The sequence below is a fragment of the Lipotes vexillifer genome, unplaced genomic scaffold, assembly GCF_000442215.2.
Source record: "Lipotes vexillifer unplaced genomic scaffold, Lipotes_vexillifer_v1.1 scaffold215, whole genome shotgun sequence".
Classification (NCBI taxonomy): domain Eukaryota; kingdom Metazoa; phylum Chordata; class Mammalia; order Artiodactyla; family Lipotidae; genus Lipotes; species Lipotes vexillifer.
The window spans coordinates 2,395,569-2,406,090 of record NW_006776544.1 but is presented as its reverse complement, the minus strand read 5'-3'; positions in this window follow the sequence as shown (position 1 = coordinate 2,406,090).

Sequence of the window (10,522 nt, the reverse complement as noted above, 5' to 3'; positions counted from 1 at the left end):
AACAAATATATATATATATATATATATATATATATATATATATATATATATATATATATGCACATCACAGTACCTGGTACCATATAGCTTATATAGCTTTCTGAAAGAATATAGCTTTCTGAAAGAATCCTGGCCTGTTTTCAGTCTCTGAAATACTGACACAGATGTTTCTAGTTATCATAGTTTGGGTTTCTCAGGACTTGTTCATGGCTGCTGATATGAGCTTCCTTTTATGTAGCCTCTTTTCTTACAGATTAGGAAAAATACGTTTTTTCCCCATACTTGGTCTACTCCAAAGAAGTCCATACTCTGATAAGTATTTTCAAATGTATACAATATTCCTTATCAACCTAGACCAATGAGAAAGACACAGACACATAAAAGTAAGCATTCCAGGGAGAAATACTGAAGAAAACAAATTTCCACCCTGGGTACTTCCATCCCAGGTCTAGTACAGAGCTCTAAGGGCCATTTCAGAAGAAAATTTCTCATCTTCCAAAACATCCTTTCTCTGTTTAAAATTAGTTTTAATTAACATTGGTTTATAACATTATGTATCATGTAAACATTATATTTCTACTTGAATACACTACAGCATTCTCTACATCAAAAATGTAGTTTCCATCCATCACCATACAGTTGACCTCCTTTACCCATTTCACCCTCCACACCCTTCCCCTCTGGTAAATACTACTCTATTCTTTTTACCTACATGTTTGTTTTTGTTTGGTTCTATTGGTTCATTTATTATTTTTATATTCCATATGAGTGAAATCATACAGTATTTGTCTTTCTCCATCTGACTTATTTCACTCAGCATAGTACCATCAAGATTCATCCATGTTGCTAATGGCAAGATTTCATATATTTTTATGGATGAGGATTCCATTGTATACATATGTAGCGCATCTTCTTTATCCATTAATCCACTGACGGGCACTTAGGTTGTTTCAACATTGTGGCTACTGTAAATATTACTGTGATGAACACAGGAGTACATATATATCTTTTTGAATTAGTATTTTCATATTCTTCGGATTAATACCCATATGGTAGTTCTACTCTTAATTTTTTCAGGGACCTCCATACTGTTTTCCATAGTGGCTGCACCAATTTACATTCCCACCAACAGTGTAGAAGGGTCCCTTTTTCTCCATATCCGCACCAACACTTATTATTTGTTGCCTTTTTGATAACAGCTATTATAACAGGCTTGAGGTGATATCTCAGTGTGGTTTTGATTTGCATTTCCCTGATAATTAGTGAGGTTGAGCAACTTCTCATGTGCCTATTGGCCATCTGCATGTCTTCTTTGGAAAAATGTTTATTCAGCTGCTCTGCCAATTTTTAAAAATTGGATTGTTTGGGGGGGTTTTTGTTAAGTTACATGAGTTCCTTATATATTTCGGATATCAATCCCTTATCGAATATATGATTTGCAAATACTTTCTCCAGATTGGCAGGCTGTCTATTTTGTTGATGTTTTCATTTGCTGTAAAGAATCATTTTAGTTTGATATAGTCCCATTCGTTTATTTTTGCTTTTGTTTCCCTTTTCTGAGGAGACACTTTAAAAAAAATCTGCCCAGGCTTCCCTGGTGGCGCAGTGGTTGAGAGTCCGCCTGCAGATACAGGGGACATGGGTTCGTGCCCCGGTCCGGGAAGATCCCACATGCCGCGGAGCGGCTGGGACCGTAAGCCATGGCTGCTGAGCCTGCGCTTCCGGAGCCTGTGCTCTGCAATGGGAGAGGCCGCAACAGTGAGAGGCCCGCGTACAGCAAAAAAAGAAAAAAAAAAATCTGCCTGATGGCAATGGTAACCCAGGAGAAAAACTGCCTCATTCTGCTATAGCTCAAGGTATTAATAAATTATCTCTACTAGGATTAGTAACAATAGAACTTCCCTTAATTATGTCTGGGGTTTATATATATATACCAGCCTCAGGATAGCCCAAACTAAGAAATTAAGTTAAAAAGATCTCAGGTTGGTAACAACTCTTTACACCTAGAAAAAGCAAACCTCCTCTTCTCAGGAGGAAAGCATCCTTAACCAGGGCCCTCAAAATTCACACGAAATAAATACAGCCAGAGCAAAACCATGCCCAGAATCAGAAGAAACAAGAAAATACTTACTGACTCAAAGACTTAAGAAGATATCAAAATCTTATGATACAAGATAAAAACAGGCAGATTTGGAAAGAAACAAAATATAACATCTAGAACTAAATATGTGACTGAAATTACAACTCAGTGGATGAGTTAAACCAATTAGATACAGCTGAAGAGAATAAGTAAACTAGAAAATTAAACAGAAATAAACATCCAAAATAAAATACAGAGAGACAAAACAGGAAAATAGGAAACAAAGTCAGAGATACAGAGGATATAATGGGAAGACTTTCTATACCTAACTAAAGTTCTCAAAAGAGAGAATTATGAAAATGGTGGAAGCAATATTCAAAAAGATAATGGCTGAGAAGATGATAGAACTGATGAAAAGTGTGCATCCTCTGCTTTGGGAAGTATGATGTATACCAAGGAAACTTGGACACATTGTGATGAAACACAAAAGACAGAGAAAAGATCTTAAATGCAGCCACACAGAAAAGACAGGTAACTTACAAAGACATTTGGACTGAGAACAGGATTCTCCACAGCAACAATGAACTACAGAGGACAGTGGAACAATATCTTTAAAGTGCTGAGGCAAAGAAATCAATCTAGAATTGTGTAGGTATCAAAACTATCTTTTAAGAATGACAATAAAATGTCAAACAAAAATTGTGTTTACCACTTTTTCAGGGAGAAAGCAAATTATCCCAGGTATATGACTAAGTTACAAGAAAGAATGGTGAATAAAGAAATTGGTAAACAAGTGGGACAATCTAAATAAGCAGAGACAGTAAAAATGATAATTACTAATTATGAGGATTTGAAAACTAACACAAATAGTAACAACAGTACCTAAGTCTAGAGGGGGTGATTGGAGTTCAAGTGTTCTAAGATCTTTATATTGTTTGCTGGGGTTTAAAGACGCTAATTATGTTTAGAATTTGATATATATGCATGATAAACTTTTAAGGCAGATAATATAGAAGTAGAAAGTAGAATTTCCAAACAGGTAGAAGGAAAAAATGGATTTGTTTTTAAAAACACAGTGGCTCGGGCTTCCCTGGTGGCGCAGTGGTTAAGAATCTGCCTGCCAATGCAGGGGACACAGGTTCAAGTCCTGGTCCGGGAAGATCCCACATGCCATGGAGCAACTAAGCCCGTGCACCACAACTATTGAGCCCGCGTGCCACAACTACTGAAGCCCGCATGCCTAGAGCCCGTGCTCCACAACAAGAGAAGCCACTGCAATGAGAAGCCTGCACACCACAACAGAAGAGTAGCCCCCGCTCGCCGCAACTAGAGAAAGCCCGCACGCAGCAACAAAGACCCAACACAGCCCAAAGTAAATAAATAAATAAATCCATTAAAGAAACACACACACACACACACACACACACACACACACACACACACAGTAGCTTTAAAAGAAGGCAAAAAAAGTAGGAGAAAACAAGAAGCATAGAAAATGTGAGACAAATAGAAGGCTTAAAATAAGATGGAAAGGGCTTCCGTGGTGGTGCAGTGGTTGAGAATCTGCCTGCTAGTGCAGGGGACACGGGTTCGAGCCCTGGTCTGGGAGGATCCCACATGCCGTGGAGCAACTAGGCCCGTGAGCCACAACTACTGAGCCTGCGCGTCTGGAGCCTGTGCTCCGCAACAAGAGAGGCCGCGATAGTGAGAGGCCCGCGCACCGCGATGAAGAGTGGCCCCCGCTTGCCACAACTAGAGAAAGCCCTCGCACAGAAATGAAGACCCAACACAGCAAAAATAAATTAATTAATTAATAAAATCCTACCCCCAACATCTTCTAAAAAAAAAAGATGGAAAATTTTACCTAAATTGACCAGTAGTTACAATAAATGTAAGCGGCCTAACACACACAATGCTTTTCTGAATTAATATAAGCTAGTGGTGAGAAACACTGTTTTCCTCAGTTATTTATTCTAAATCTATCATTGACGTGTAGATCTAAGTCATTTTGAGATTATGTTTCCTCACTTACTCACCTGTCTGGGTAATGAGGTCCATAAGTTTATCCCCTGCTGTGTGAAGAAGACTGCCTTCCATTCATCCTAAAATGACCTTTCAAGACTCAAGAGGGGCCCACTGAGGTCTAATACTCTGGGAGTCTCAAAACATTGCTTCATTGCCCTTTCAAACTATTTCATGATTCTGCAGACATCAATCCTATTACCTCCCAATCTCAGAGTTAAAAGGTCTCATTTGTGTGTTTTATCCAGAGAGTTAGCTGCTCTCCATACCATCTCCCCTTGGAAGCAGGAAATAATCCAGGTGTTGATTCCTTGATATTAAATTCGAATTCAGAAAACGCAGCCTGATGGATCTTATAACAAATATTATTTTAATTACAAAAAAGATTCCATCCACCAAAAATGAATAAAATGAGCCAGACTAATTTCTTACATGATTTCTTCTAGAAAATTATTTTCCAGATTTGAACCTAAGACAGGAAGTACTCTTTAATATTTCTGTTGCTTCTGAGAAGTAATAAGGAAAATATTTTAGGTAAAAAAAAAATTCAGTGTTGTTCAGTATATTAGTACGTAAGTTACCATATAGTAATACTAAATATTCTAACATAATATTTAATTGTAATTTTAAAAGTAAGGAAGGATAATTAATTTACTTTATGTAATATTAGCATAATGTCAACCTGTAAATTCCTAAATGATACATTGCTTTTGGTTTGGGAACCGAATGTTTACACAAAGCAAAGTTGAAATTCTGCTTAACGTTATAACATCCAAAAGAGGAAACAACTGATTTTTTTGAGCTCTTGCATTTTGTATTTAAAGAAAGAACTGGTTTATTTTTACAATTTTGCTGCTTTTTAAATAAATGACAATCTAAAAAACAAGGTTCTGGTATTTCATTCACCAGCTTCCCCCCCACCACATAATTTACTATGCATGTAGTCTTCATTCCCAATGAAAGAGCAAAAGTAGATATAAGTAATACACTGTTTCCTTTTGTAACATTCATCTGCTTTCCAAAAAACAATATACTGACCAGGAATTTGATCAGATGATGGTAAATTATGTATCCAGTAAAAATGCATCTTAGGACATATACATTATTATTTGTCATTTTCTTTATTGACATGCTAAATTCTAACACCATCGTTCTTGATGTTTCGTGTTTAAACTAATGTTTTTATTAAGAGTATAATTTTTTTTTTTTTTTGCGGTACGCGGGCTTCTCACCGTTGTGGTCTCTCCGGTTGTGGAGCACAGGCTCCGGACGCGCAGGCTCAGCGGCCATGGCTCACGGGCCCAGCCGCTCCGCGGCATGTAGGATCCTCCCGGACCGGGGCACGAACCCGTGTCCCCTGCGCCGGCAGGCGGACTCTCAACCACTGCGCCACCAGGGAAGCCCAAGAGTATAAATTTTAAGAATAGAAAAAATCAAAACAGTAAAACTGTCATAACCATCTTGGAAATCTGCAATGTTTGGGCTTGAACTATTACCAACACATAGACTAGGACTTGAGCATGCCCATTTGATTGCTTCTTATCACCAGACATGATCATTTAGTGTATGGTAGATGCCTCTCAAACTGATGTATGCTAAGGGTAAATACTTAAAATAATATTATTGTTAATTACATATTTAGACAGATGCCAGTTGTTACTTCCATTTTTAAAGTTGAAGTATAGCTGATCTACAATGTTATCTAAGTTTCAGGTGTACAACATAGTGATTCAATATTTTTATATTACACTCCATTAAATGTTATTATAAAATATTGGTTATATTTGCTGTACTGTACATCGCTTCCTTGTATCTTATACCTAGTAGTTTGTACCCCTTACTCCCCTTCCCCTATCTTACCCCTCCACCCTCCTCTCCCCACTGGTAACTACTATTTCATTCTCTGTATCTCTGTGTCTGTTTCTATTTTGTCATATTCATTCGTTTTCTTTTTTAGATTCCACATATAAGTGATAATACAGACTGTCTTTCTCAGTCTGAATTATTTCACTAACCTTAGTATTCTCTAGGTCCATCCACACTGCTGCAAATGGCAGAATTCCATTCTTTTTTTAATGATTGAGTAATATTCCACACCTTCTTTAACAATTCGTCTGTTGGTGGGCTTTTTCCATGTCTTGGTATGAACATTGAGGTGCATGTTTCTTTTTGACTTAGTGTTTTAGTAGTTTTGTTCTTTCCAGATATACATGCAGGAGTAGAATTTCTAGACCATATTGTAGTTCTATTTTTAGTTTTTTGAGGAGCCTTCATACTTTTTTCCATAGTGGCTGCACCAATCTACATTCCTACCAACAGTGCACAAGGTTCCCCATTTTTCCACACTCTCTTGAACATTTATTATTTGTAGGTATTTTAAAGACAGCCATTCTCACAGGTGTGAGGTGATATCTCATTATTGTTCTCATTTGCATTTCTCTAATATTAGTAATGTTCAGCGTTTTTTCATTTGCCTTTTAGCCATCTCCATGTCTTCCTTTGAAAAATGTCTATTCAGATCTTGTGTGCATTTCTTGATTGGCTTTACTGTTCATTTGATATTGAGTTGTATGACCTAGTTATATATTTTGGAGATTAACCCCTTGTTGGTCACATCATTTGCAAATATCTTCTCCCATTCTTCAGGTGGCCTTTTCATTTCGTCGACAGCTTCCTTGGCTGCGCAAAAGCTTTTAACTTTACTTAGGTCTCATCTGGGTTTTTTTGCTTTTATTTACTTTAACTTAGGAGACATCAAAAATATATTGCTATGATTTATGTCAAAGTGTGTTCTGCCTATGTTGTTGTCTTCCAGGAGTTTTATGGTTTCTGGTCTTACATTTATGTCTTTAAACCATTTTGAGTTTATTTTTGTATATGGTATGAATGAATGTTCTAATCTCATTGATTTCCATGTGGCTTTCCAGTTTCCCCAGCACCAGTTTTTGAAAAGACTGTCCTTTCTGAACTGTATATTCTTGCCTCTTTGTCACAGATTAACTGGCCACAGGTGCACGGGTTTACTTCTGGGTTATTTTGTTCCACTGATCTATGTGTCTGTTTTAATGCAGGTCCCATGATGTTTAATTAGCATAGCTTTGTAGTATCGTCTGAAGGAAGGTTATACCTCCAGCTTTCTTCTTTTTTTCTCAAGATTGATTTGGCAAATTTGTGGTCTTCTGTGGTTCCATTTGGGAGAGTTGGGTTTCTCCCAGGTGAGACGGACATCTTCTCCTTGGTTTGGTACACGGCCAGGGCCTGACGGCTTGGGGTTGCACTTCTGCGCTGGTTTCACTTTTTCCCAGGGTGCATTCCACTGGGTTATAGGCCGGGTTGGGGCCAAAGTGGTTGGTGCCACACCACAGAGCTGGCCCTGCCACCTCCCAAGTGTGCACAGGGACGAGTACTGGGAAATGGTGGTCTCTCCCTGAGGCACCTTTCTCTCCCTTCCAAGTGTGCTCAGGGATGCACACTCTGGCACTGATGGTCTCCACCTTGGATCTAGCCTAGCTCCTCCTGAGTGTGTGCAAGGACACGCACTCTGATGGTGGCAGTCTCCACCCTGGAGCTAGCCTCGCTCCCTCCAGAGTGTGTGCACCAAAGCACAGGCTGGCAATGGCTGCCACCGCCCTGGTCAGAGGCAGGGCCAGGGTCTGAGCTGCCTCTGTTCCCTCCAAGTGTGAGCTTTCAAGTTGGCAGTGGCAGGCTCTGCCTTAGTGGGGAGAAGCGCCAGAGCAAGAGGGCTGAAACAGCAGCTGGGTGCAGGCTGGCAGGCACACTGAGGCAGGCCTGGCAAGCTGGCCAGAGAGACCCAGGCAGTTTTCAATCTGCTGCCTTCACACTGTGACTGGGCCTAAGTAAGTCTGTGCACATGGTTTTTGAGAGAGGAGTCTCGGTTTCTTACAGCCCTCCAGTAAGCCCCACTGGTCTTCAAAGCAGCTAAGGGGTCTCATCATCCCAGTGTCCGACCCCAGTGCTGGGGTGCCTGATATGAGGCTCAAAAACCCTCACTCCCCACGGAGGATCCCCAAGCCTGTGATATCCCCCTCCTGTTCTGTGGCCCCTACTAGGGGTGCGGGTCCCAACCAGATCACTTCTTCTCCCTCCCTACCAAACTCTGAGAGCATCTTTCTATACAGCCCTGGTTGTAGAAGGGCTGTTCTGCTAGTCCCCAGGTGGATTTCAGTGAGAGCTGCTCTCTGTAGTTGTGGTTTTGATGTGTTCGTGGCGGGGGGTTGTTATTGCCTTTAACAAAATGGATATTTACTGGGAACACTGGGAAACATGGGAATTCTAGACTAGCAGTTGGAAAATACTGCCCTAGCCATATTAATTTGATTATCCTTTCAGTTAAGCTTCACTTAGATGAATCCGTAGCTGAAAATGCATGCTTATTATATGAAAGAAAGAAATGAGAAATGGGCTAAAGCCAAACAGGATTATAAAGACAATTTACAACGTAAGGCTTTGGAGGGAGGCTAAGCAAGCTTGCTGCCATGATAATACTAATTTTCAGCAAACCGGAACGGTATCCTTTTTAAAGTGGTCAGATTGGGAGGCTATAGCTCATGCCAAGAATGCCACTCAAAATGCTGTGCTAAAAATATCCCTAGTTTGGGGCTTCCCTGGTGGCACAGTGGTTGAGAATCTGCCTGCCAATGCAGGGGACACGGGTTCGTGCCCCGGTCCGGGACGATCCCACATGCCGCGGAGCAGCTGGGCCCGTGAGCCATGGCCGCTGCGCCTGCGCGTCTGGAGCCTGTGCTCCGCCAACAAGAGAGGCCGCGACAGTGAGAGGCCCACGCACCGCGATGAAGAGTGGCCCCCGCTCGCTGCAACCAGAGAAAGCCCTCGCACAGAAACGAAGACCCAGCACAGCCAAAAATAACTAAATTAATTAATTTAAAAAACATATATCCCTAGTGAGGAGCACTTAGTACCATTTTATAAGCCTACAAGGAAGGTCTTTTTTGACTCACAAGTGGTATATTTCAGTTTAATCAGACATATTATACATAAAGTTTACATTTAAATTGCTTTATTTTAAAAAATTAAATATAACCTCAAAGAAGAAAGCTTTGTCACAAGGGCAGAAATTTAAAAGATTGAGTCACAGTGTTAGAAGACAATACCGAAGGCTGAGTTTCAGCAATGTTGAGAGTTCTGGCAGCCTCATTAAAACAAGGGTTAGTACTGCACGGGATTCATGAAAATAACCATATACCCGCTATAGTATTTTTAATTAGATCAAACTAATTATGCACTTATGGTCACATCTCATACAAAGTAGGGCCATCACTTTTATGCTGTCTCATCTTTTCAGATTCTAAGCATATACTGTACTTCTAGTGATTAGGAATGGAACTCTAACTCTCCCACATTTGAAAATTATCTTCACACCTTCTCTAGTTAAGGCTGCCCAGTTCCTCTATTTAAGGCTGACTCTCTAGAAAGTTATATGGATGTCTCCCCGGCCTTCCTATCTCCCTTGCACTGCTCCTCTCTGCTATAACTAGATCTGTCAAATACTCAGGATCTTCATTCTGTCCTGATTTTCCAAGGAGTTTTGCCAGCCATATGTGCCATTTGGCCTGGCATTAATTACTCAAGGGGAAAAAAATGAAGGAATCAAGTTCCATATCTTTAGCAACTACATAATACATTTTCTCCTGCAACTGAAAAGGAAACCGTCCTCAGGCTTCATGAAATGGGACAGACCTACCGAGGCCCAGCCCCTTGGGTAGTAATGGTTTCAGACAACAAGCAAGCAAGTAGATACAACTGAAGAAAAACCTCCATTTCCCAGTTGCATACAATGTACCTCATACATAGATTATGAATAAAAGGAGTATAACCTATTTTTCAGCGAAGTTACCTATGGGTCAGAATAAAACTAGGATGAATACTGGCCCTTGCAACTAGGATATCACACCGTTCTTTATATATAGAGACCTGACACAGCATGTGACACATAGTAGGCAGTTAAAATATGGTACCTACTCATTTTTAAGCTACCTCTCATAGAGACAGAACCCCAGATCTCCGAATCACCTCATGCAATAAGTCAGACTTTCTCGTTCTCCATCTCCTTCTGTCTCTTCTTCATACACATACCACAGCAAGGAGAAGGGAAGGAGGAGGAGCGTCTAAGAGATCAGGAGTCCTAAATACGGATATGAATGCATGTGAGTAGTGCAATTTATCCATCCTATCTAGCCATAAATTCAGTTTTGAACTTTAACAACCTCACCTCACAAGGGATTCCCATGCTTTTTTAAAAGAAAATTCTCTAATACGGCTTTGCTTTTTGTCTTAGCAATAGGGAAAAGAGAAAAAGGATGAGAGGGAAGAAATGTAATAAATTAAGAATCAAAGCAGCAAGAACTTTAAAAATGAAAGCTTGGTGTAGCAGGAAGAGCG